The following is a 25,929-nucleotide window of genomic DNA, read 5'->3' as shown; positions in this document are numbered from 1 at the left end:
AGAATAAGCTCTTGGTGACTTGATGAGGACATTTATGTGCAAATCATGTTTTAATGAGCATAAAATTAGGGGCTGGTCAAGAATGAATTATGACATAGGGTCACCACCTTCCTTTTCTTTACCATTATTAGTTGATTTCCTCTGGGTCATTGCTATCATCTCTGTGATAGCTCCATGAGAAAGGGGACAGAGCTGATCTTGCACCCTCTGTGTGACACACAGTGCCTTACCAGTAGATACCCAGTAACCCAATAAGAACTTCTAGGAATTAGCAGTGCATCACTAAAAGATGGGCAAAAATCTCATCAGGGGTTTCTGGTAAGTTTGAGAAACTTTCCATCATTATAAAGAATCAGGGTATTATTCCTCTGTATTCCATCCATGTAGTTCATCAGCTTCATTTAGAACATGGAGCCAATATCAACAGTAAGTCTTCTGGTTCGCTCATACTGGCATGTGAGGCTTTTCGGCAGGGCTCCAGCTTCAGTGTTAAAGTCCTTGGCTCTAACTCTGTCCTTCCAGTGGTTTGACTGACAGCCAGTGTTTTATTTCAGCCCATAGGACCTGAAACTAACATTTTGAAATAAAGAAAGCAGAGTTTCATATATTCTGTTTCCTCCCTCAGGGTCCAGTGATGCATAGCAGTCCAGTGTGGGGTACATGCCAGCTCCCCAATTTTCACCCAACCTTCTATATGTAACACAGATTGATGATGAAATGTAGCCAAGGTGACTGCAGGAGATACATCTCAGTCTACGTCATTCCTTAGCATATATTTAAACCCGCTGGTGGGCACAAAGTATACCCCACAGCTCTGGTCCCCTGGAGGACTGTTTACTTTGAGCTCTAAGGAGATTTCCTCATGGAGAGTCAGGGGGCTAAGGTCATTGCAGCCATGAATAGAATTCTGGGCCTGCACAGGTTTGAATGGGGACTTGACTAGGTAATGGGCATGGAGGAAAGAGGCAGTGAGGCAGACAGAAGGCCTCAGGACATGCCTGGAACTCTCTCCATTCTCATGGAGAGCATCTTTAGAATTCTGATGAGTGTGTTCTGTGATTTGAAGCCAATTACTTGAGATGGCTGAGTATATGTAAATTTTCCAGGCAATCGTGCATTTTTCTTCCAAGCATTTTCTTCTTCAGTGTCATCAGATATAAGATTTAGTTCAGGCCAAGAGGTTGTGAAGAGAGCACCATTCCCTTATGCCTGACTGTGGCTTACAGCTGGTAGCTGTTCCAAACGGCCTGAGAGACAGATGGCAGGAACCAGCCTGGTGATGCCATGCCAGGAGCGGTCTGTGCATTTCATCCAACACTGGACCTTTTTTGAAATGCAAAATTATGATGTCACTTTCATCTATTAGCTCACCCTTGGACTGGCTGAGTATTCTCTTTTGAGGACAAGTGACATCAACTTTGCAGAGTTAGCAAAAAAGGCAGACAATGGGGCAAATCTTTGAAACTGGTCCCAGCAAGGCACTTGTTCACTAGAAACTGCATAATGCTGGTAGGTTTCCAGCAGCCAGCCACAACTTGAAATGTACGCTTTCTCCTCATGCCTGGTTTGCATGGGTTCATTATGATGCTTTCACAAGTCAGGAACAACAGCCTTATCTCCCACACAGGCCCATTATACATGCGTTAGCTCCATTGCCCTGATGAGTGTAGACCTTTGTGAGGTTGGAGGAGGTGATCACCGTAAAATAGCCTGAAAAGGTAAAAGACACGGAGTGGTCAGAGGGCAGCAGAAACAAATGATGCCAGAGAGCTCTGTCTGGACATTGGCCCTGCCCTCCACCCAACTTCCTTCCTCAGAGAGCCCTTCCCTGACTGTTTGCTCAAAATTCACTGGCTTATTTCTTAAGTTTTCTTTTTTACATTTATTTGTTTTTGAGAGACAGAGTGTGAATGGGGAAGGGGCATAGAAAGAAGGAGACACAGAATCTGAAGCAGTCTCCAGGCCCTGAGCTGTCACAGAGAGCCCGACGCGGGGCTCGAACCCACAAACCATGAGATCATGACCTGAGCTGAAGTCGAACACTCAACCCACTGAGCCACCCAGGCGCCCCTAGCTTATTTCTGTAAGCACACTCTAATTCTTTGCATATACTTCAAAGAAAATTTAAATTGTGGCAGAATAAAAAACCACACAAGATGGACTATCTTAACCATATCTCAGCATGTAGCTCAGTGGATAGTACCGTTGTGAAATGTCACACCATCCATTTCTGACTGAAACTGTTTCCATTGAACACTAACTCCCCATGCCCTTCTCCCCACCCAGCCCCTGGCACCCACCCTTCTGTTTTCTGCCTCTGTAAATCTCACTTCTCTAGGCCCTTCATAGAAGTGGGTTCATCCACATTGGAGCATGTGACAAAGGTCCTTTTTCACGCCTGAGTAATACTATAGTATATTTATATACATTTTGTTTGCTTCTTCATCTGTTGATGGGCTCTTGGGTTACGTCCATCCTCTAGTTATTGTGAGTAAAGCTGTAGTGAACATGGCCATAATAACACTGCTTTCAGTTCTTTGGGACATATACCCAGAAGAGGGATTGCTGGATCCTATGTACCCTTTTCTTCATCTGGGAAACAAAAGGGTTGCTCCTCTGAGCCTGCTCTGAGCTCTGGGGCCGCCTCCAACAATACTTGGCGTGACTGCTGAGGAACAAGGGCCCTCAGAGCCCCCAGTCCACAGGGTGGCTGTTGCCTGGTGGTGCCAGTCACCTCTGTGACCCTGAGAACAAGGCTCTTAGAAGAACTTCGAGCCTCCGAGCCTCCGTGGCTGCTTTGTTGTGAGCCCCTCCCCCGACTTTGCAAACACACCAAGTGTTTGAGGAGGAATGGGGCGAAATGAGTTACAAGTGCCCACTTCCAGGGCTCATAGATGTTGGCTGTTTATGGTTTCTGTGGAACAAGTGAGTGTTTCTTTTTCATTCTCTCTTTTCAACTGGGAGGCTTGCCTGCCTCTTGCAGTATCTGCCTGGGCCACCTCCCCACAGCAGCCCTGCCTGCCCCCTCTCCCCCCTCCCTTCCTGTCCCTTTCTAAACTCCTAAGTATGGTGCTTTCTGAGCTGTGGTGGCATCCATGTCATGTTTCTAGCTAATATTGAGCTGGGTCATTTAAAAATCCATCTTGCCAAGTAATTAAAGACCTAGGAAAGGTATTTTTTAAAGCTTATGACATCTCAGAGTCCAGCAGGACCAATGTTTAACAGGGGATTTTCTTGCCGCATCAGTTAGGGCGCAATGCGCTTAATTTGGCAGCATGCTGCTTGAACTCAGAGTGGGGTCACTTGTCATGGTATTTTGGCAGCCTAATGGATTATTCTGGAGATGTTCTCTAGAGAAGATGGACTGAACAAACTCAGGTGACCAAATTTGCCCTCACAATATCCCGCCTCTAATGCATCTCTCCGCCCTGTGTTCTCTGAGGAATGTTTTGCTTTGAGGACAAGGTTTTTTGTTTTCCATATGGGCCAGTGGCAGACGCTTGTGTGAGGTACCCTAGCTGGGTGGTTGGGGATACCCTGACCCCAGGCCAAGCACTTGCTGTAACCTTGGGGAAGTTCCCCAAGGAAGTTTTTAAGGGACTTTTAAGGGAACCAAGACGATTGGGGCAAGTCTAGTCTGTAATAAACTCAGCACTTGTGTGGCATCCATTGAGGCATCCATGTTTTGGAACTCGTTGTATCATGAAAAAACATACATAATGTAAAATTTACCACTCAAACTATTTTTTCTTTTTTTTAAAATTTTTTAATTATTCATTTTTGAGAGACAGAAAGGGACAGAGCATGAGTGGGGGAGGGCAGAGAGAAAGGGAGACACAGAATCTGAAGCAGGCTCCAGGCTCTGAGCTGTCAGCACAGAGCCCAACATGAGGCTGGAACTCATGAACTGTGAGATCGTGACCTGAGCCAAAGAGAGATCCTGAACCAACTGCGCCACCGAGGCGCCCCTAAACTATTTTTTTAATGTTTTAATGCTTATTTATTTTTGAGAGACAGAGCATGAGGAGGGTAAGGGCAGAGAGAGGAGGAGACACAGAATCTGAAGCAGGCTCCAGACTCTGAACTGAACAGAGCCCGACACGGGGCTCAGACTCATGAACCACAAGATCATGACCTGAGCCGAAGTCGGCTGCTAAATTGACTGAGCCACCCAGGCGCCCCAGCCCCAAAACTATTTTTTTAAATGTACAGCTCAGTGACATTAAATACATTCACATTGTTGTGCAGCCATCACCACCTTCCCTCTCAAAACTTTTTCCTTCTTGCAAAACTGATACTCTGTACCTATTAAACACTAGCTCCCCTGCCCCCTCCACCCTGGAAACCACCCTTCTACTTTCTGTTTCCAGGAGTTTTACTACTCTAGGGACCTCATGTAAGTGGAATGGTCCAGTATGTGTCCTTTGTGCCTGGCTTATTTCACCTAGCACAGTGTGTTCAAGGCTCATTCATGTGTCAGAATCTTCTTCCTGGTTAAGACTGAATAATATTCCATTATATGTCTCTACCACATTTTGTTTATCCGCTTATTTGTTGATGGACACTTGGATTTCTTCTGTCTTCTGGCCATGGTGAATAATGCTACGATAAACATGGCTGTCCGAGTATCTGTTCAAGACTCTGCTTTCAATTCTTTTAGATACATACTCTGAAGCAGAGTTGCTGGGTCAGAGTTTTGAGGACTCTTAACATCACTCTATTCTTTGGAGAATATCTTTGGAGTTCTGGGCATACTTGCTGTAAGCATTAATAAATAAAAGATTATGTTGACTTTTTTCAAAACAGAAATGACAGGAGGCAAAACACATGGTCATTATGTAGTAATTAAGGTACACGTTTGAACTAGATGGTGTGATGATGAAACCAGAAGAGAAGACAGTGCTGGGGGTTTTTGCTGTTTGTTTGTTTTTAATTTGAGAGAAAGAGAGCACAAGCTGGGGAGAGGGGCAGAGAGAGAGAGAGAGAGAGAAAATCTTAAGCATGTCAAAACTCACATCTTAAGCATGACTCTGGGATCATGACCTGAGCCGAAGTCAAGAGTCTGATGTTCACCAACTGAACTACCCAGATGTCCCAATGGTGCCGGTTTTATGTTTTGTCTTCTTTGTAGCATTATGTATAACCGTGTTTATTCTTGTCACTAGAGAAGTGTGGTTTTCAACTGATTGTCCTACTGTGACAATTTAAAGATATTTATAGCACTCATAGTCTTCACTTATCTCTACTTTAAAAGAATTTTTAGGTAGAATTTAAGCATTTTTAGATAGAACGTTTGTTTAAAACGAGTCTGATAGATTAAAATTGTAAAGTTGACGTAGGAGATTCTTTATTTTAGAGAAGGGACATCTGCTTTGCAAAGATCCACCCCAGAGTGCCTTTACCATTGTAAGCGGGTGCACTAATATTTATTTATTCCAGTACACTAATGTGTAATTCAATGTACAAAAACTTCCCTTACACAAAACCTTTATATTTCTGCGTTTATCAGTCTCTAATCAATAAGCATCTGCTATATCAATGAGGTGCCTGGTAATTTTGGCCTGACACCTTCTTGGTTTTGTTCATTGGTTGAAGTGGCAGGAGTGTACATCATTGCTCCACACATAGCAGGAACTGGCACCGTTCGCAGCCCAGCAGAAAGCAGAGGGGACGTTCGGATAGCAGAGTAAACGGATATCGCTACGGCAAGAACCGTCTGTTAAAAGACAGCTCTGACCACATCTCTGCACTCCGTGGCTTAAGTCTTTCAAAGGCTCAAGTTGCTTTTGGAATATAGGACACATTTTTCCCTGTGGCTTGCAAGGCTTACCAGCGTGGCCCCAGGGGACCCTTGCTTGCCCATGATCCCTACACTGCACATTGCTTGCTGGTTTCAATTCCTTGAAAACAGTGTATCTGTTGCATCTCTGGACTCTTGTACAGACTATTCTTTGCTAGCACACTCTTTCCTGACTTTTTCTCAGGGTGAAATGTGCTCTTTAAGTCCTCAAGTGACATGTTCCATTTTCTCTAGGGATTCCCTCTGGAGCCCTCCTGCTAAGTTAGCGGCCCCTCCTCTCTACCAATCCCTCCCCTCCCACAGCGTTCTCTGCTGTCTTTCTTACTGAATCCTGGCACCATCACAGTGATTCCACTTGTAAAATTCAGTTCAGTCCTCACTTTGGCAGCACAAATACTAAAGTTCAGTTCAATTACATATCAAGTACACATCAAAACTAATAAAATATGTCAAGTATAGAAGATTCTGACACCATGCACATTTGCGCATACACCACCCAGTTCTAGAGAAGGAATATGGTGCGACTTTTGAAATGCCCCGTGTGCCCCTTCCCAGCCCTCCCTGTGTCCCTGCTGACCTCCCAGTAACCATGAACCTGGCTTCCGTGTCCCTCTTACCCCGCTTTTCTTTATAATTTTGCCTCATTTCTTAGGATCCGTAAACAATATTTCATTTTTCATGGCTTGGGCCTTTTAGTAAGTTGAATCAAAGAGCATATGTTTTTCTGTGTGTGGGTTGTTTTTTTTTCACTCCTCATTATTCCTGTGATTCATCTATATTGACCTTTATAGCTGTAATTCATTTATTTCACTGCCATGTGAATATACCACCATTTTCTGGCCCATAATTGTCTTTTTACATATGTCTATGCTTTATCTTTCCCTTATGCCCCATCTTTATCCCAAGACACAATTTTAAATTCTCCAAGGGTAGGGGCGCCTGGGTGGCTTAGTCGGTTAAGCGTCCGACTTGCACTTAGGTCATGATCTCGTGGTTCGTGGGTTCGAGCCCCGTTTCAGGCTCTGTGCTGACTGCCAGCTCAGAGCCTGGAGCCTGTTTCAGAGTCTGTGACTCCCTCTCTCTCTGACCCTCCCCTGCTCACGCTGTCTCTCTCTCTCTCTCTCTCCTAGAAATAAATAAAAAATGTTAAAAAAATAAAATAAATTCTCCAAGGGTAAAGATTGAGTTTATCTTGCCCACTGTTATGTCCTAGTGTCTGGCATGTAAGCAAAGATCTGTTAAGTGAGCCCCTGTAAACTTTGGTCTGAGGGGTTGCTTAGTGAATGGTAAACAGTGCAACCCCATTCTTGGTTGGCAGTGACCTTTCCTCCATGCACCTTCCCTGCCTGCAGCACTTGGACCAAGGCTCAGCTAACTTTTAATGTACTCGTTCAAATGGTAAGTATTTTATGCTTTGGGCCATATGGTTTCTTGTGTAACTACTCAACTCAGCCATTGTAGAGTGAAAGCAGCCGTAAATGATACATGAACAAGTGGGTGGTCCAATAAAACTTTATTTACAACCCTAGGCATTGGGCCAAATTTGGCCCACAGCCTATATATTGTGCCAACCTCTTCTGTAAAGGAATTCCATGGTTCCCTGTGTCTAGTTCTGGCCAGTAGAAATGACCTGTTTCTTCTGATCTGGAGCATTTAATTACCTATTGACCAGTACTGCTATTGGGTTAAGAAAGGAAGCCTTGATCATCTTGTGCCTCCCAGGTGGACCCTCCCAGTCTAGAACAGAGACAAATAGAATGGGATTATGGCACCTTATCAGGCCTTAATAAATGTGATATGGCTACAGTTGAGGTAGAAGAGTAACAGTTTTCAGACTAGGACCAAAATGCATGTTCAAGGTTGTCATGTATGTATATAACATATAGACTATGTTACAAAGGCATGGATCGAAATACTATTATAATATTTGAGTTACAGGCTGGGACAGAGTTTGGATATACACCTTACTGTCTTTTTTCCCCATGCTTTCTTTCCTGGTTCCTTTCTAGCATCTGAGGCTTGAGCCTGAGGGTGTCTTAACTCTGTCAGGCATACTGAATATAGCCTAATGGAGGAAATGCTAACTTCTATTTGTTGGGTTGAGCAGAACAGCTTCTTTGGAGAGTTCTAAGTATAAGTGGAGGGGTATCATGTCCTGTATAATTTTCCTTACATGAATATCATGTATTCATGATATGGGGGCGAACCAGGTAGAATGCCACAGTGAACGAATGCAGGCTCAGACAGACAGATTGAAACCTGGCCCAGTGTTGGTCTTCTCATAAGTTAAGCGAGGATACTTATACCTGCGTCACAGAATTATTGCGAGGAATGCAACTTGCTTGTTGTGGTAGGAAATTAGTTTGAAAGCAATATGCCTTAAGGGAGGTGCATATGCTGAGGATAAGAAAAAGAATAGGAATGGCAACACCCAGAGCTTACCATGCACTGCCAGTGCACCCTGGCACGGAGGGTACTGTACATGGATGGTGAATAAAGCACCAGAAAAGGCAGGTCACTTGGCTGGTAAATAGTGGAAACAGGATTGTTACACATGTCTGGCTGGAGTGTTCCCACTCTTCACCAGGACACTGCTTATCATGGTGTTGGTACTGAGGCTTTAAGTTTGGCTATTGCTATGTTGTCATTGAAGAATGCTCCTGAAATCCCTCACCACTGAGGTGACTTGGTCAGTCCCATGTGGCTCTCCTGTAGTTGATTATACCCAACCTATGACAAATTGAAAAAGAGCCGAGGCTGCACTGTGATACAGGTGCTGTGGTCATTGGCCAGGTGGGCATTGCTAAGCCAGGTGTCTCCCACCTCCCTAAGATGCTGTGCCGCAGTACCTTATAAACATAACATGGCAAGGGACTTCAATTAGTCCCAGTGATGGTTCTAGGACTCTGATGAAGGAGACATAGAAAGTGGTCTAGAGCCATCAGCCATTTCTCTAAGGACACAGAGCAGCCAGGGAATCACGTCAGTGTCTTCGCGTATGATGTGTATTTGGAGCATTTTAAAAGACTCAACTGCACATAACAAAGTATGTGCCTGTTTGCCTGGTGCCTTTTGCCGGTATTTCCCTTGAGATTGGGCAGGTTTGTGTGTCTAGTTGTGGCCAATGAGCTATGAGCAGAATTGACATGTCCCTTCTGGTCTGGAGCATTTAATTACCCATGAGATGCCCTCTAGGCCTCTGCATGTCAACCAGCAACATTTAAGATGGAGTGTGATCTTTGAACTTGCATCCCAAGTGACAGTGATGAGCAGAGCCCCCTGCCAACCCCTCAGCGGGAATGTAGTGTGAGCCAGAAAGAAACTTATGCTATTTTAAGGCTCTAAAATTGTTAAGAGTTGTTTATTAGTGTAGTATGACATAGCTCATGACTAATATATAAACACACTACAGTTTTCTGTTCTTGCGAACAGCTTTTTTATACAATTTTTTTATTATTATTACTTGATGTGAATTAGGACAAGCATGAAAGAAATGTTAGTGTTGATCTCAGGTATACAGAATTTTGTAATGAGTAAATAAGTTCCAAAAATAGTCCAGTTCCATAAGACCTTGTAACATATTGATAAATATACCAAATGGTTTCCTCATACTGTCAAGAAACGTTTATTTCATTGGCAGGCCATTGTTAGGGGACTCGAGTGTATATAAATACTGTTAACTCATACATGCAAGTTACTCCCTTGATAGTCTTCTCATCAATTCCTTATTATTGTGGTTTGAAATCATTCTTTATAGGAAGACCTTCTGCTAACATCTTACCCAACTATGTCCGACATTATGGGGTAGGCTAGTGTAGGCGTGGTGGTCAACATCATCATTCCTGGTTGCCTGGACTGATTTCTGTTCATTTGCAACTTCTACCTAAATATTTCTAAAACCTGCTTAACTTGTCAAATATGGGAAAACCAGTCACTCCACTAGCCCTGTAGAGTTAGTGTATTGTCCCTATAAAAGCACTATTCCAGCCCAGAACCTGTTTTCTATTTTTTTGTTGTTGTTTAATGTTTATTTATTTATTTTTGAGAGTGAGAGAGAGAGAGCAAGCAGGGAAGGGCAGAGAGAGAGAGAGAGAGAGAGAGGGAGACAGAATCCCAAGCAGGCTCCATACTGTCAGCACAGAGCCCAAAACCCACGAACCGTTTGATTATGACCTGAGCTGAAACCAAGAGTCCGATGCTTAACCAACTGAGCCACCCAGGCGCCCCCCAGAACCTGTTTTTTATTCATCATGTCTTGAACATCTACCATTTAGGATTTCTGTATCTTTGACCTTCTCTCCCCCCTTATCCATCATCATGTTCTTCATATTTTTCTCTTTCTCTTGCTCACACACTGGCATTCTGTCTTTCCCTCTCCCTTGTCTCCCCACCCCAAAGATTTAAATAGATCCTGTTCTAAGATCACTGACACTGGGGAAATGTCTGCAAGTTACTCATCACCCCTACTGAACACAACTGCAGGAACCCTGTGAAACGCTTCTGCTGGGAACAGAGGGAGGCTGGAGTAGTCCTCAGTAATCTGAGCCCATCCAGCTGCGTGACTTCAATTTGAATTGCTTAAGTTTCTGCCTCAAGCACGTACTCCAGAGGCTTAGGTTTTCAACTTGTGTTCTAAGTGATAGGGAGCAGGGGTAGAATGCGGGGGAGAAATTTAATATTGAAGGAAAGGAAAGATGAGAGCGTTCCGATTCCCACGAGGTATGTTTGCCTTTCTCTTTCACATAAGCTAAAGTTTCCAAAACCAAATAGAAATGCTGTCCATCCTCCCCTCTCCCACCTCATGCCCTGCAAGTGTGATGCCTTGAGTTTGCCACACGGTGCCCTTTAGTTCACTGACAGTGTCCCATAGCCTGGAATAAAAATTTCGTCCTTGAAAATGAGAAACACACCATGAACTTTCTCAGGGAGCACTTGATGATCTTTAAGGTTTATAGATTATCATTGGAAAGTGGGCCCTTGGGGTGGCTCACTTGGTTGAGAATCCAATTTCAGCTCAGGTTATGATCTTGCATTTCGTGGGTTCAAGCCCCTGTGTCAGGCTCTGTGCTGACAGCTCAGAGTCAGGAGCCTGCTTGCTTTGCATTCTGTGTCTCCCTCTCTCTCTGCCCCTCCTCCACTCATGCTCTTCTCTCTCTCTCTCTCAAAAATTAAAAAATGTTTTTTAAAAAAGTGGGCCTTTCCTACAGAGAGCTTCTAGTCTATTAGGTTATAAGATGTTTACCAAGAAGAAAGGGAGAAGACGCTAAAGCCCCTTTGCTCTGCTCTCTTGTCTACACTCAGCATTGGAGCGGGACTTGTCTCAGAGGCAGGCCAGGTGGAGGAGAGAATCTCCAGGGAGCTCGTTAAGGACTCAGGCTTACATCATGGAGAAAACGCATACAGGGGCAGGCTGGCAGGGAGGCCCAGACCAAGCTGTCCTATAAAGACAGGCCTTGCTGGAGCTGCAGCGTAAGGCCCGGACTTCAGTCCAGCTCCTCCCTCCTGCAAAAATCTGACGCTACAGGAGGTTAAGAGATGTTCCTATGTCCAGACCGTATCTGAACCAGAGTCAGAACTGAAACTGAATAACCATCAAATGTCCCTCAGATACTGAAAGAGAGCGGAGTTGTCAGGGAATGTACAAAAAGTAAAGGGAATAATGGCTTTGCAAGGAAAATGGAGGCCTGTTGCTTGAGTAGTAATGACTGCAATGGCTGCTTTGTAAAACGTTTTGTGTCAGTGCCCCTCAAGTCTTGCCGACACATGGGCCCAGGTTCCCCTTGTGCATGCCTGATGACCATGTTGACCTGATGACCATGTTATGTTGGCCGCGGTGAACTCTGACCTCCCTGCACACCCGACACAGGCAGCCCCACCTGCAGGGGCTGTCCAGGNGTTCCCCTTGTGCATGCCTGATGACCATGTTGACCTGATGACCATGTTATGTTGGCCGCGGTGAACTCTGACCTCCCTGCACACCCACCTGACACAGGCAGCCCCACCTGCAGGGGCTGTCCAGCTGTCAGCAGTGCTGAATGTTGTAGAGCGTTGACGACATGCAGGAATTAGTCACAAATGTGTCAAGTGTGTGCTATCATTGATGCTTTCCAGATAAACAGATCGCATAGCGATGTCACCCAGCTCTGGGTGTGTTTCCTGGTCTGTGGTGGAACTACTCATAGGAGCTGTGTGACAGCAGTGTCCTCAGCCAGGCAGACTGTGTATGTCCTTTTGGCCTTGGAGTGGCCATCAAGCCATGGGAGGGGCTTGATACGTTCTGGGAATGTGCAATCTCTGGAAGAGATAAGACCCTAGATGTGAGGCATCAACACCTCCCTCCCAGGGCCACTACCCTGCCTCTGTTAGGTCCTGCTTGTCTCAGCAGTCTCCTGACCCTTTCCCTGCCCCAGCCTCTACGACTCTGGGCGCCCATGGTCTTTTTAGAGCACAGCATGATCACCTGATTCTGCAGCATTTGCAGGAACAGCCTGACTTCTCTGTGACCGTGTGGCTGCCCTGGATGTGACCCAGAGGAAACCCAGGGACAGGGGTACCTGCCCGCCCTCATGTTGCTTTCAGACCAGAGGGAGAAAGAGGCATCTGCAAATGGTCTGTGCACACTTCATGCAACTGCCCTGGCCAGGAGCGTGGAGGCCCTCCTGGAGGAGGTGCCCTCTGAGCTTCAGGAGGGCTCTTTGATCCCCTTCCCTGGGGCTCTTCTTCCTGTGGACCCCCTCTTCGCTCTTCTCCCAACCCTCTTCTCCACACCTTCCTTTGTACCTGAAATGCTTTCTCCCTCCATCCATCATTTGCATTTCCAAATTCTACCAATTCCTCATTGAGCCAAGTCAAAAGCCCCCCCCCTCTTTTTTTTCCCTTTTTTAAAATCCAGAATGCTTCATGAATTTGCCTGGCATCTTGTGCAGGGGCCATGCTAGTCTTCCCTGTATTGTTCTAGTTTTAGTATATGTGCTGCCTCTGCGGGCACAAAACCCCCTTTTTCTACATAGATGCTCCCTCTCCCCACACCCCAAGCCCCTTCACTCTCTGAGCCCCTGCTCCACTTGACTATGCGTTTTGCATGATCAGTGTCTCTTTCCTCTCCACCAGTCTACAGGATGGTGCAAATGTGTGTCCCAATGGGCTTGGGACACTGACCAACTGACCCCACATTGTGTTTGCTCAGTGAACAAATACCCCAAATACACTGAACTATATTTAACAGGTAGTAAAATGCTTGTAATAGCAGTGCATGAATTAAGGATTGATGCCGGGGGGCGGGGGGGGAGGGCGATTAAAAGTCATTGGAAATTCAGGAACAGGGAAGAAGGACATGAGCACTGAGAGCTGAGAAAGCCTTCCTGTGGGAACAAGGGCTGGAGGTGGAGGTGTTTCATGGCAGGGAGAAGGCACATTCTAGAATGAAAGAAGGTGCATGGTGACAGGTCAGATACCAGATGCGGGGTATGAGCACAGGGGCGGTGGAAAGGGTTAGGGCTGGTAGGGGCTCAAACCTGGCTCAGAAAGGCCAACTTCAGAGCAGAGTGTGGGGAGCATTCACTTTGCACTGTGATTTGGTCTTGGCCTTGTTTGGCCAACGCACAGCAGTGGTTCCATGAATTGCTCAAATCAGACCATGAAATGAAGAGGGAGGAGGAGGGAGACTGGGTGTCCAGCTTCTCACTAGTGGGTGCCACCCTGAAATGATTGCACAATAAATGTTTGTATTCTGAAGCCAGCGTCAGTATTTATTGCTGTACTCTTACTGGCACAATTGTTTGGTGAAATCTGCGGGATCTTTATTACCCCAAATGCAATGTGTTTTTCCAGAGAAATATCTATGACTATAAAGTATTCAAAGATGAGCTATAGAAAAGGCTTCCTGATGCCTGCTAGAAATGGAATGGAAATACACACAGCACCAAATGAATTTGTTTCTACTATTAAATTTCCTAGTTTGCCAACTACTTGAAAGGCAAATTCAAGTAAACAGAAGAGGCATGTGCTTTCCTCTAAGGGGAATGTGTTAATCAGAATAGAGACAGTTGATAGACATTTATATCTGGATCCCTTCTTTCTGCCCCATTAAACTAGAAATTGGTGTTTGCCAGTAGTGACCTAGTATATGTGTAAAAGGCAAGATAATTAACTGGAAGGGGGCCATTTTGCAGAATTGCTTAGCCCGTCATATTTAATACCAGCCTTGTATATTCAGTACAGATGTACACATTAGAGGCTTTACCTCCCCTCCCTAGAGAAAGAGAGACTGTACACAGAGCAGTAAGTTACAAATGCTGAAAATAGGTTGTGTGGTAGGACTGAGCCGTTTCTCCCCAGAGCTCCTCTCTCTGTCACACTCACAGCTGCGGTGCTGGCCGCCTGGCCCTCGATACTCCCCGAGTGATCAAGCTCGCTATAGCGCATGGTCACCGTAGTAGCGAATTGTTTCACTGGATGTGTAACTGTGCAGGAGATGTGGAAAAGCAATTAGCTTCCTGAGGGTCAGGAGCTTATATTGTATTTCAGAACACAGAATTTGCTCAGATATAATCATGAGAATTAATCGGACTCCACTGCAGTTGTATAAGCAATATTGTGACAGAGGGTGGTTTGATTTGAAGCTGGGCATATGGGAAATGTTAAATGATGATTAGTAGTAGAGAAAGCAACTTTTCCAGTCATTCATTTCTTCTTGGGTTTGCTTTTAATTTTTTTCTGCTTTTTTTTTTCTTGTAGCTTATTTTCATTTAAAGTCTCACTTGTTATGGCTCTTAGGTTTGTTCCTATAACACTTTTTGTGTGTGTGAAATAGAGAATGTCTGTATTTTCTTTCCAGACTTCCTTACCCCTGTCCAATCAGTATTACCATGACTCACTCAGTTGCCCGCGCCTGCCTTTAACACTCCTGACACTGTCATTATATACCAGATCCATCCATTCTCTCTTTAGAAATGGTTCATAAAACACACAGCTCCCCTACTAACTCCATCCCGAATCTGTTGGAATTCTGATGGGTTAGAGTGGGGAAGAATAACTGAGATGGTCAGGGACCACCTGTCAGACATTGTCCCGGACCCTGCTGATCTTCACAGCAGACCTGGCACTGCTCCCTGCCTTCGGTCTGGGTCTCTGGCCACACCTCGTGCTAAGTGGCGTCACATGGTCCAGCCGCCTCTCACCTCCTCACCTTGCTGCAGGGCTCTGGCCCATCAAGCCATCCATCTCTCTGCCCCCAGATGAATTCTACCAAACCATCCCTTGGAATACCATCACTCTTTTCCTCACAGCCTGCCCGTCGGTTTGAAACTCTGTTCATTTAAGGGTTGCCATGGTTTGGTTTCACCCAGTTTTACCAAGGCACACCTGTATTCCAGCCAGTCTTCTCTCGGTGCTCCCACTGTATGCCGGTCATTGCAGGGTCCACCTGTTTGCTCATACCGTCCGCCTCTTTGTTCATACTGTCCATGCTGCCACATGGATTTCCTGTTTCCCCCTCTGGCTATTCAGAACTTGCCTTTGAGATCCCCTCAATGTTCCCTGAGACCTATCGTTACAGTTCCAGACTGCGCTGACTTCCTCTTCCTGAATCGTGGTTCTCTTCCGTCTGCCTGAGTGCTTACCATCTGTGAAGTGTGGTGCCATGCAGGAGACCCAAAGGTGTCCTGCGCATGAGCCTGGCCACACAGCTCAGAGTCTAGCATGGGCATTAAAACATGCATACAAATGATGTTAATGCTGGGTGGAATGTAATAAGAACTGTAGTTGTTAAAGATGTAGGTAAAATCAAGCCTGTTTACATTAGTTCAGATTTATCTCTGTGTCCAGAGAAGGAGATGATGCAGCATCATAGCTAAGAACTCAGATTCTGAAGCCAGAGGATGTGTTGCCAATAACTAGGCAGGTATGTGTTATGTGGCCTGGGGCCGTACCTCACCTTTATGAGCTGAAGCTTCTTTCTCTGGAAGGATGGAGATAATAAGCGTGTCCACCTCCCGGGGCTGCTGAGAGAATCAAATGAGTTAACATTGGAAGTATGCAGGAGAGTGCAAGCGCGAAGTAAGCACCAGGTGAGTGTTAGCCAACATCACCTCCACCTGCCATCACCTTGATCCTCGTGGTCACTGCAAATTTCAAGGACAGAAATGACAAGGTTAATATCTCCCTGAGCATGTGATGGGTGCTTGGTCAACATTTGAATAGAACACTAGGTCATCTGATACCTGGTTTCTCATGTACTTTTGCTTCAGGATCAGCAGAATAAGTGGGCTCTCTCTCTCCCCCACTTCGTATGCCTGGCACAGCACTGTTTCAGACAGACAGTGTTCTGAAGTGAATTGGCTGAGGGTAGTTGTGTCAAGAATCCCTACGACCAGCCCCAGGGTCAACGGGAGAGTCATTAGGTCTCACAGGATTCAGCATCTCGGCATCTAGTTTGGCTTCTAGCAAAAGGATACGGAGCAAAATCAGCAAAGGGAAAAAGTGCATGGGGCAAAGTGCAGAGGAAAGCAGCCTTTGAGAGTCCCCATCCGGTGGAGTCACACAGGATGCGCCTCACTGCTCCAGCAATGAATTGTGACACCACGTGATAAAACGTTGTCTACCAGGGAAGCTCATTAGCGACCCAGCACCCAAGTTTTTTCCCGGATGCTGGTCACACAGGCACCTTCTGCTGAGCATGTACCAAACTCCAGACTCTCAGAAGGAAAGCAGGTACTCAGTATAAACCATGGTGTCTACACAAACAGTGTGGCCACAGCGAGCAATGCTCATGCGCTAAGGAATGGTAGGACTCTTGAAGTCCAAGTTCTCAGATGCCAACCAAGGGCTAGCCATGCAGAGAAACCTTTCTGGGGAGGGCAGTGTCGGGTCTGCTGTGTGGACGCCTCCTCCGTGCACAACTCAGACTGAAGCTACGTGTTGAGCAAGCTTGTGATGAATTGGAATTTTCCAGGAAAAAGAGAAATCTCTTCCTATTGGGTGTATTTTAAGCACTTTGTTAATATTTGGCAAGGAATTAATAATGGGGAGAAAGAGATTTGAGGCTAAACTTTTGAGAGGAAAAACAATTCTGCATTTGAAAGAGAATTTTGGCCCAGATTCTTCTGTAATTTCTGCACTCACAGGCTTGCACCTAACACCTGTGCTGTGCTTCTGGCTCTCAGTGGCTGACGTGGCCGCTGAGCCGGGAGGCTGGAGCATGTCCTGAGCCCCTAGGCATGAGGGTGGGAGACCCAGGGAAACATGATTCCGTAGGCACCAGAGTGCAGGCTGGTCTCTGGCCTTGGCCTTCAACCCCAAGCATTCCTTTCCCACAAGAAATATAGCTCAAGGATAGGAAACCTCTCCCTGGCCTTCTCTGCCCTGCTCTGCCCATGAACTGGACAGGATGCCCAGTACAGCTGTTACAAGGAATCTGTAAGCTTAGATGTTAGAGCACCTTGTCATTTTTACTCTGCATTTTAGAATTCCTGTTTCCTGGGCATGCCTGGGTGGCTCTGTTGGTTAAGCATCCAACTCTTGATTTCAGCTCAGGTTATGATCTCACGGTTCGTGAGTTCAAGTCCCCTTCAGACTCCATGCTGAGCGTGCAGAGTCTGCTTGGGATTCTCTCTCTCCCTCTCTCTCTGGCTTTCCCTCTCTCTCTCTCTCAAAATAAATAAACTTTTAAAAAAGCTTAAATACTTTAGAATTCCTGTTTCCTGTTACCTCTTCCTGCACTAATACCCTACTTTGAAATACCAGAGGGACATGATTGGCCTGAGGTATGTCCTCTCACTGAGGAGAAAGTTTGTTTGTGCCAAGGCTCCTCAAAGCAGATTGTGTTCCCCAGGTTCCAGGTGTTCATGCCCTTAAGGCAAAGCTTCAACCTGGTTGATGGTTAACCTGCCTGTTTTATAAACCACTGACACTTCTGGATTTTTGAGGACAGACCGAAACTGTCCCTCAGTTTCCTCATCTGTAAACTAGGGATGATAACAGGGATGGCAGGTAATACCTATCCTACAGGATTGTTTTGGGTTTAACAGAGATANATCATGACCTAAGTGAAAGTCGGACGCTTAACCGACTAAGCCACCCAGGTGCCCCAGAGATACCATTCTTAATGGTTCTAAAAATGCATCCTCCCCCTCACACACACACACATACACACACACACACACACACATAACATTTCAACATTTGTGAAATCAGAACGCATCTTATAATCAATGCTGTGTCAGAGGTTAACTGGCAGTTTTTCTTCTTAGTGGTACATTCAGTAATGGCACTTCGCAAAACCAGTAGCACCATAGATTAGATGAAATACTGTAGAAGTCTGTACCACTTAACACAATGCCTCATAGGAGACAAATGTGCAAGATAGTTATTTGTCATTGCCATTATCAATGTCATTGTCATCATCAAATAGAATACCCCTCCAGGAAGGAAAACAACTGTTTTTCCTGTTTAGGTATCTGAGTTTTAGAACTCACAAGACAAAGATTCCTATCCCCACTTGACAGATGAGCAAAGTGAGGCTCGGGAAGTCCAGGCACTTACCTTCCCCCACAGAGCTGGCAAGGTGCAGACCAGGGGTCTGCAAGCTATAGTCCACCAGCTAGATTTGGCCAGCTGCCTTTAAAAATATTTTTAATGTTAATTTTTGAGAGAGAGACAGAGTCTAAGTGGGGGAGGGACAGAGAGAGAGGGAGACACAGAATCCAAGCTGTTAGCACAGAGCTGGCTCAAACCCACAAATCATGAGATCATGACCTGAGCCAAAGTCAGACACTTAACCAACTGAGCCACCCAGGTGCCCCTCACCAGCTGCCTTTTTATGTGGTCTGTGAGCTATGAGTGGTGTTTACATTTTTTTAAGTTGTAAATCATCAGAAGAAGATTAATATTTTGTGACACATGGAGATTATAAGAAATTCAAGTTTCGGTGTCTATTCAATAAAGTTTTATTGGAACATAGCCCTGCGCATACATTTATGTCTAGTGTATGGTAACCTTTGCATGACAGGGGCAGAGGTGAGTGCAACAGAAACTACATGGCCCCACAACACCTAAAATATTTTCCAACTGGCTTTTTAAGGGGAAAATTTTGCCAGCTCCTCTTTGCACTCTAATGGGTGTCCTTTTGAGGAAAGAGAGTTTCTTGTTCGTCATTTTATCTTCTACCCTCAGTAGGCACTCAGTAAGTGCTTGCTAAATTGAATTTCTGTAAGCAGTCCTTGTCTAGGAAGTAAATCTCAACTCATCTCGTTACCATGGCACCAGATAAACATCAAAATAAAATGCCCATAAGCTCAAGGAGAAGAAAACCAGTTACAGAAACTTTCTAAGACACTTTTTCACATGTTCATATTTGTGTTGCAGTATCTCGTAGAGAATAAATAAAATCAAGTGATTTCCTAAGAACAAGGCCACATTCCCGGAGCGGCTGAATGGGTAAATACGTCTCAGGTAGGAGATATTTTCAGAAAACTGAGCACTTACCGTGCAGCTGCTAGAGGACCAAGCACAGAGGGCAGTGGCTTCAGCTGTATGTATTCAGCAGGTATATGAAGAAATGAATCATGATGTCCTGGATTTGAAGGCCTTGTTAGTTTCAAGAGATCAATCAAATTATTGAAACTAAACCAGGATCAATATTTCCTCCTCATTAAATATTGACAGCATAGGCAAGCATAGACACATTCAAGGTCATTGTAGGGCTTGCTCAACTTGGAGTTTGAGCCAGCTGTGGGGAACGTGGGCCCACAGTCAGGTGAGCGAGGAGCTCCACTTTGTCTGACTGCAGGAAGTAAGTGGCCTGGGACACCCTGGTAGCTTCCTGTGATCACAACTGGAGCAGCCTGAGACGCACATAGGTGGCCGATACCCCAGCCAGCTCTGCAGTTACGGCCCTCTCCCCACCCACCTGGACACCGCTTGCTCTGGAGCTCAGGTGTCCCTTGGGAGAGAGCTCCATTCTTTAAACCCATGTGGAGAAAGCTTAATGCAAAGTCAGAACCAAGAGCCAGGGCCACCTGCCCTTGGAAGTCTGCATGGACTGCCCCTCCCCCCAGCCCCCGGGAAGACCTGAAGTTCCTCAAGAACCAATTCAGGATTCTTCAAAACTAGTTTGAAGCATTTAAATTGTTTCATTAAATAATTTCCCTTTAATTCATTCCCTCCGCCAAAAACAATTTTAAAAATATTTTTTTGCATTCCTAGATGTGGCTAACCACCTTCAGTTTTATACAGAAAATTAATGAAAAAATAAGTTTAGGAGAAAAAATCTCCAACCAAGGCATTTTTAAAAATAGAAATGTGTGTTCTGTAAAGTGAAGTTCAGTACACTATAATCCATTCTCTAACAGTCATCCTCATAAAATTGGATCTATTTTCATATAATTTGCCTCTTAAAAGAAAAGTGTAATGCACAACAATTAATTGTGGTTGCAGTGTATGAGTTTTTATTTTTTTCTCTCGAATATGGAAATGTACCTCTATGGGGACACCAGGGTGGCTCAGTTGGTTAAGCATCTGACTCTTGATCTCAGGTCTTGATCTAAGGATTGTGAGTTCAAGGAAAGGAAAGGAGAGAGGAGGGGAGGAGAGGGGAAAAGAAAGAGAAAAGAAAAGAAAAGAGAAAAGAAAAAAGAAAAGAAAAGAAAAGAAAAAAGAAAAGAGTACCTATATGGAAGGGAACCACTTCTAATGTTGAAGCAATACTGAGTGTTTCCTCATACACACATTTTAAGACTGAAGCATCTCAGCAATCTTTGGGTTAAAATGATTGTGTAGACTAGGCCAGGGCCTCTAAAATAACTGCTTCTAATTGAGAACCTAAACCTATGTTTACACCATTATTTCTTTTTTTATGTGTATTTATTTTGAGAGAGAACACGTGCATGCATACAAGCGGGGAAAGGGCAGAGAGAGAGGGAGAGGGAGAATCCCAAGCAGGCTCTGTGCTGTCAGCATAGAGCCCAGTGCAGGGCTCAAACTCACAACCGTGAGATCATGTCCTGAGCCAAAATCAAGAGTTGGATGCTTAACAGACTATGCTACCCATGCTCCCCTACACTATTATTTCTAATAAGCAACTGAACATTATTTCTAATAAGCACATGAACTTTTGGAAAGCATTTGTGAGGTGGAAGGTGCCTCGAACATATGGTTAGAGGAAAATTATAGGGAGTTGGTGATTATAGTCCTTGCTTGTCATAATTTTTTTGTCCTTGTATTTTTAATTAGGGGCCCCGCAGGGTGAGACACAGGATTCACCTGCTTTCATTAGTTCCCTTCTATCTGGAATGTCCCTATCTGTCTCATGGAGAAATGCTTGAACAAGTCTGGAGGAATTATCAGCTGAGCTAAATTATTCATGGGAATATTAATAAAGCAAAAAAGTATTTTCTTAAAAAAAAAGTAAACCTCACATTTTAAGTGACAGTCAGTATTAGGTTAAAAATAGAGCCATCTCTGGGAAAGACCACAGAATTTTAATTAGCTCATCACTCTGAGCAGTTCTGACGTGTCAGCCATTTGGTCCCAGAGGGGATGCCAGGACCTCTGTGCTGTATACACATTTTTTTTTCAGTATGTTTAGGTAAAAATGGGAACTGGTATACAGCCTCGACAGGCTGCCCGTACAGCCCACCTGACGAGCACCACAGATCTCTGCAGCTGGAATTGGTGGCAAGCCCTGTGTGGGACCCCCTCTTCCATTTTTCATTTCCACTGGTTCTTGGTCTCCTTTCCCGATTCCTATTCTCGTGCCCTTACCCCTTCACAGCTAGTAAGTCCCTGTTCTGTTGGGATTCTTTTCACATAATTTATAGTATCGGAGGGTTTGTTTTAATTTCTCTGAAATCTTACAGATTGAATTGCCCATCCTTGACTTTTTCAGCTTTTAATCGTTCTGACCCACTTTATGTTGAAATTTGGCCAATTTGACAGAAACGAAAGCTCCTTTTAAAGCAGTACTTTTGAGTCTTCTGAGTGTTTTTTGGGTCAGAGACCCCTTGGAGAATTTCATGAAAACAATGCGTCCTCCCCCTGAAAAAAATGCATATCTCACATACACAGACACACACACCCACACTCATGTACACACGCACACATGTGCCCACACAGTTTTACGTAAAACTACAGAATATTCATGGTTATCCCTAAAAGACATCTGTGGATCCTAAGTTGAGAACTACATGGCTCTGGCAGAGCACCAGGGCCAGGGGACCTGGGCAGAGCCTGACTTGTGTCTTAAACGCTGGGATCTTGTGGAAGGTGCATTATGGGAAGGACCAGAGCAGGAAGCATATATCCAAGATGGAGCTGCTGTCATGTACTTCATCATATTGAACCAAGGATTCAAACTGAGGTTGAAAACCCCAGTACCAGAAAATACCTTTGGCCAAAAGGGTGGGGATTCAGAGATTGTGACTTACCTCAGAAGGCTTCCCAGCTTCTGTCTACCCTCAGTGGCCTTGACCTTGCTGGAACCCAGTGATTGACTTTCCATGTGACAGGCACTTGGGCTGCCTATAAAGCTGCAGAGAGGCCAAAGTTTCTGGATGAAGCTGAGACAGCATAGTAGGACTTAGCGTTCAAAAAACTGTGACCAACTCAGTGAGGAGGCTCTGGGGACCAGTGCCTGGGTTTTGCCCTGTTATAAGCAGAAGGAAAGCTAGTTGCTCATTTGAGTCCCAATCGCAGACATGGGGTACAAGTGGGGGGTGGGGCACATCTAATCCCTTTTTCACCTCATGTGACCAGTCTTTAAGTGCTAATGAGACCCTTCGACAGAGCAGCCACTAGAAAACCTCACCTAGGATGTAATCTACGTCTTTCTACTGCTACCACCAGCTGTTGTGAGTTCCAAGAATCTGACTCACCTCCTTGAGCCTCAGTTTCCTCATCTGTGAGATGAGAATACTAATATCTTCCTCTCGGGGTGGTTATAAAGCCATGTAGGGAATGCCTGGTTTCTCCTCTCCGCTCTCCATGACCCAAATGTGGCTCAGTCCTGACTGGACCTGAATGGGCCTGCACTGCTCATGGGGGAGGGGGCATTGGGAGTGAGACACACAGGGCTATCTTCAGGTGCTACTGAGTCCTGGTCCTGGGGCCACAGGTGCCATCAATCCTGGCTCACTGATGACGGAGGTGATGGCGTATAGAAATAGATTTTTTTCAAAGATGACCTAAGGACAAGGCTTTCAGTATCCAACTAATTGCACCTGCCTGGACTCACATCCTACGTTGAAAGTTTGATTTCTGGACGACTTAAAAAATGTGCTTTGAATTCCTGAAGCTTGTGAGACATAAGCAGCTGTGACCTCCAAGAAGCACAGGAAAGCAGGAAGCTCCACCAGAAAAGAGCATTTCCCTTGAGTTACATGAGCACTTTCTCCAAAGATTTGCTAACAGTGATGTCTGGTGCAAAAAAACCCAAAGATGTCTTATCAGAAGTTCATGGAGTGCATGAATTGACTGATGGCTTCGTTTGTGTGTCAGTAGGATCCTTTTCATCTATTCACTGCCTCCGACTTGAGCTCACCCCCTGCCCTTTTTTTCTAGATGAAACACCTCTGGTGATTGCTGTAACACTGACAAATCTCAATGAAGTTTTGTTTTTAAGTAAAGGACAGGATGGGGACACAGGCCACTTGCTTAAGCTAGGTTTTACCTACCATGGCTCCAAGGCCCAGGGTGGAAACGGGGTGAGCTCTGTGGTTTAGTATTCGTCTAAGACTGATATTTGGGGTGGGTGTTTTGCTTGTGGAGGTCTATGTGAGTTCTGTGGACTTCAGCTCAATACCGGCCTTAGAGTAACAACAGAAAAGAAGATTTTTAATGGAATTATGCTGGAAAATCCATAATAGATAGTTTCCATGGTTATGGTTTTAATCAGCGTTCTTTAATGCTTAATCCTTTGCCAGAAATACCGTGAAATGGAAAGTGCGAGCTCTCCAAGGGCAGGTGTACCTGCCAGCTTTGCTTGCCACCGCATCTTCAGACCCGAACAGGGACAGGCACACAGTGGGAACTCAGCAAATACTCAGTGCCCAATTGGGCTGATCTGAAAGCCAGTGTTAAAGGAAGTCCTATCCTTTGTCCAGGCTCTGTGCCAAGCTAGGCTGATTGCAGTCTCCTTCCGTGTTCTCCTGACCCAGAATACCGGATGGAGGACCAGTCCATCTGTAACCACTGCTTAGTGACAAGCAGACCCCTGCACCTTATTCTCTTGTTCCTTTCTCTTCCCCATGGCTCCCAGGGACCAAGAACAGCCTGGCCCTCCCCCTCATCCCTTTGAGCTCCATAGTCAGAGTGACCCATCTAAACCCCAAACCCATCACATCACTGTGTGGCATCAGACTCGTTCAGGGACCTGTGTCCCAGGCTTAGGCACATCCTGAGAGGCAGGCCCGGGTATGGGGCATGTCTCCTCCTCCCATGGGTGGCTTCCTTTGCCTGGAGTGACTGTTCCCTCTCCTGTGGCTCCTTCACATGTGAACTTCATGAACTGACGCTGAGAATCAGCAGTGGGGTGACCTCCTGAAACCCTCCCTTGCTTCTGTGTCGAATTTAGATGACCTTCATGTAAGACCTCATCCCGTAGTGTGAGCAAGGCACTTGGGACAGGTGTGACCTCACCCTGTAGGATGAGCAAGATGCCCAGGCGGGTGTTCACACAGTGTGATGAGGAGGGCATGGGGGACAGGTCTGACTTCATCCCACAGTGCTGTACTAGTCCTGACTATTGGGTTTTTTTGGTTTTTGTTTGAAGAAGGAAATGAGCAAGAAAGAACCTTAACCTAGGAGTCTGAAAACATGGATTCTGGGCCTAAAGTGAGGAATTTATCAGCTCTGTAACCGAGGTCAATTTGCTTCAGGGAGCTGAGAGCTGAGTCATACCTATTCTGTCTTATCCCATCACACAGGATCAGACACGCCCACATGTGCAGAAAGGTTTTCCTAAACTAGAAAACCCCATGCAGGTGCGCAGTGGCGCTGTCAAGGCACTCGGTGTTCATCTTCAAGTGAGGGAATATTGCACATTTGTGTGCAGATTGGACAATGAGCCTTTTTCCTGTTTATGCCTTACCTTTGTCCCATCCCAAAGGGACTGATAAGAGTGTGCCCCAAGAGAGCTGGACAGCAGAGGCACGGTTTGGTAAGGGGCATGGTCCTCGGAGGCCAAGTAGAGTCAGTACCCATCTGCGCCTCCAGCTAGACCAGACTCGAATCTCATGGCCTGAAGTTTAAGGATACCCTTTGTCTATGGCTGGTAGGTAGATAATGACTCATGGGGTCAGACAGCCCCTGGCTTTGTTCCATGTCTCTGTGTCCTTTTGGAAATGTAAAGCTAGTACTCCTGAGTGTGCCAGGAGAGGAGGGATTGGGGACAGTGGCGTAATTGCTGAGGTGGAGCCTGAGCAGAGGCCAGGATAGGCTTCTCTCAGCAGGGCCCTTGGAAGAGGCTGCTTCTTTCACCCCACAGCATGGGGCACGGCAGTGGCTGGAGCAAGGAGGAGCCAGCCTGCGGTGCTAGGTTTTCCTTTTTTGGAGTGCCATTGTCTTGGTAGAGTAGGAAGCAGGCCCCTCAGTCCTGGGTGTGCTTAGTCCTCGTCTGGGTGTGGCTGTGGGGCCCCCCTCACTGGACCCGGAGCTCGCTTCAGGCATTATCCTGTCTCATCAAGGTGACCCCTGGATGGCCACACAGTGAACAGGGAACTGAGCCCATGAGCCGTGTTCTTACCTCCTCCTTTCCCCTTTACCTCCCCTCCCTTCCCTCCCAGCCTGTCCTCCGCCTGTGCCCCCTGAGCCATCACTGTTCCCTGAGGGGGAAGGCTGCTGAGGCCACAGCATCCCAGTTGGGCCATGTCTTTTGTGCTGTTTTGGCTGGTGGCATAACCCCTGGGACAGAGCGCCACAGACCCCTGCTGGCCCTCAGCCCTGATGTTACATGGATCTCTGAGCTCTCTGAGCTTCTCCCCTGCTTCTGTGCACAGTGAGGACAGGTGAGCCAGGGCTACAGGGAGAAAAACAATGGTGAAGGGAGAGGCAACTGCTTGTGTTTTTCTTGTTTGTTTGTTTTGAAACAATACAAACCTGAGTCATAGGGAAAAAATGCCACTGCTCAAGCCTGTCCC

General features: G+C 45.8%; 1 protein-coding gene, 1 long non-coding RNA gene and 1 other non-coding gene across 4 annotated transcripts in view; 1 reads left to right on the top strand and 2 right to left on the bottom strand.

Annotated features, from left to right (window-relative positions):
- SLC22A23 (solute carrier family 22 member 23) overlaps positions 1-25,929 on the top strand; it is a 181,660-nt gene that overhangs the window by 63,554 nt on the left and 92,177 nt on the right. The gene's annotated exons all lie outside the window — the stretch shown is intronic.
- LOC144236484 (U6 spliceosomal RNA) lies at positions 12,683-12,788 on the bottom strand. The gene has a single exon (XR_013336569.1). It is a non-coding gene; the product is annotated as a U6 spliceosomal RNA (small nuclear RNA).
- LOC144236365 (uncharacterized) lies at positions 14,082-19,337 on the bottom strand. Its single transcript, XR_013336492.1, has 3 exons — positions 19,283-19,337; positions 15,735-15,798; positions 14,082-14,262 (listed from the first exon to the last, which is right to left on the bottom strand). It is a non-coding gene; the product is annotated as an uncharacterized LOC144236365 (long non-coding RNA).

This window comes from Crocuta crocuta, unplaced genomic scaffold (genome assembly GCF_008692635.1).
Source record: "Crocuta crocuta isolate KB4526 unplaced genomic scaffold, BGI_CrCroc_1.0 scaffold24, whole genome shotgun sequence".
Classification (NCBI taxonomy): domain Eukaryota; kingdom Metazoa; phylum Chordata; class Mammalia; order Carnivora; family Hyaenidae; genus Crocuta; species Crocuta crocuta.
Note: the sequence above shows the minus strand (reverse complement) of the source record. Positions and strands in the feature narration are given on the sequence as shown.